Genomic DNA, 2500 nt, shown 5'->3' on the forward strand with positions numbered 1-2500 from the left:
TATAGAGACTCAACCACTCCGAGCTCCATTGCGTTGGTTCTCTAATTTAATAAGTAAGCACTGAAAAGGAATCTACATTGATAGGATGGTCATATTCTTCAGAGTGTTGACGAATAGCACTAAATGGTGGTTTGCATAATGACCTATTTGTCCTAACAGATCTTCCGAGATGTTCGAAGATGCGAACCCTGAACTGCCGTTTAGATTTTCCAATGTACATTGCACTACAGCAATGACACTTATACTTATACACAATAGCTGACTGCAGTTCAGTTGGTATCACATCCTTGAACCTGAAGAATTTTTGTAATGTAGATTTAGGCTTAAATATCACTGGAATGTTTACTTGTGGGTAGAATTCATGAAAAAGTTTGGTTAATCTTTTTTTAACATTAAAGGACCTATTTCCAAGAAACGTGATGGGAAAATACATAACTGCTCTGTTGACAGTGACAGTTGTAGGTTTTGGCAGTAATAATTTTTGAAGCTCCTTTCCTATATACGTATCAGTAAAACTTTTGCTAAAGCCATTCAAAAATAAGCACTGCTTGATGAAATTAAACTCTAAGTTCATATTAACATAATTTGAGCATATATTAAAAGCTCTCGATGTTAAGGTCGTAATCAAATTTCTCTTGAACTGAACAGGAATAAATGAGGACATTTTGGTGGTCAAACCCGTGAAAGTCGGTTTCCTATAAACATGTGATAAACCCGTTTTCACTGTGGCTGATTAGTATATCAAGAAAGGCCAGCATTCCTTCTGCCTCGGTTTCTGAAGTGAATTCGATATTGCTGTGCTTTGAGTTCAAGTATTCTAAAAACAGTGAAATGTGGTTATTAGATCTAAAGATTAAGAATGTGTCATCGACATATCGCCTGTACATAAGAGGTTTGAAATCTTCGGGACATTCATTCAACCATTCTTCTTCATATTGTTAGTATATATATATATATATATTATATATATATATATATATATATATATATATATATATATATATATATATATATATATATAGAGAGAGAGAGAGAGAGAGAGAGAGAGAGAGGAGAGAGAGAGTACGCCGTGTGTGGAAACTACCGTTGTGTTATCATACTAGTTGTATTCGATTTTTGGATGACAAATCGGTGTAGAATGTATTGACCGACACCATTCGATGATTGCTATATACCCAGTTGGTTCTTAGGAGACTGAATAAAATTTCACAAGAGCTATGCAGGTTTGAGTTTACTGTTGCGTCTAAGAAAGTCACGAAACTTTGTGGTTGGTATATTTTAGTTGTGTTCGCTCGTCGAAGATCACGCAGACATTGGCAAACGAGAAATCGTAATGTGGACAGTGATGCCACCTGCTGATATCATTTACCTGTGAACTAGGCCTCGAAAACTTGTATGTTTGGGCTTTTTGCATTACAAAAGTTGACAGTGTAATTTTGTCCTCGAATCCCACCAGGTCCTCTTACCTGGGCAGGCGTAAAGGAAATAAAACCGTATCCGAGTAAAATGGTGAGACGGCCACACTCCCCAGGAAGACTGCAGTTTAATAAATTATTTTTTGTCACTCATACACTAGTCGCTCAATTAATTGATGGCATAGCTTAATGTGAAAAGTAAATTTTCTGAAATTAGTTGCTCTTTTCTTTATTTTTTCATTTATTTATTTTTATTTATTTATTTATTTATTTTTTATTTATTTATTTATTTATTTATTTATTTATTTATTTATTTATGTTTTTGCCTTGGCATTAATAAGCAAAGGCAAAGAGCCAGTGGACGAAATCATATGCCTGTTTAATTGTTCGAACATAAAATCAACTTTCGTATCTTCAATTCAGAGGTAGAATCTAAAGTAAACTAGAAGACCTATTTACACCCATTAATTACTTGACGGCCCCCAAAGCATAAGCTGACGTTTCACCAAGAAACATACTAAGTTATTAAGAGTTGTATTTGGGGTGTAAGTCATCTATATGGATACCATTGATAATTTATCAACATAATGTCCGGCGATCTGTTTTGACAGTTGCGAATGTCACCCGAAGTTTCAGTCAGTGCAACGTTAACTGAGCCATTGATTGCTGTACCCGTTGAACACAAGCTTTTTATGTTGACGTTAGGTAGAATAAAATAGTTTAACTTCATAGATTCTTGTTCAGATAATGAAAAAGATCATTTTTAACCTTATACATAATGAATACCAGTCTCATTGGAATATCCAGAGAAATTATGTATTTGACAATAATGTGTCGTATTATAGCATTTTATGTTTACAAAATAGGTCGTGTTTGTATATTGTTTGTAAACAGTATGGAAAGTATTATGCTCGCATATATATATATGTATATATGTGTGTGGCTTACTGTACATTAAATCTTTTGGTCTTATTTAGGACAAGGTTAATTTCCCTTCCCCTCTTATTTACTGAAGTCAGCTGTGCACTTTTGTATAATATATATTTAGCAAACATAGGAATTTGACAACAGCCAGTGGCCGCCTT

Source organism: Macrobrachium nipponense, chromosome 19 (assembly GCF_015104395.2).
Source record: "Macrobrachium nipponense isolate FS-2020 chromosome 19, ASM1510439v2, whole genome shotgun sequence".
Taxonomy (NCBI): Eukaryota; Metazoa; Arthropoda; class Malacostraca; order Decapoda; family Palaemonidae; genus Macrobrachium; species Macrobrachium nipponense.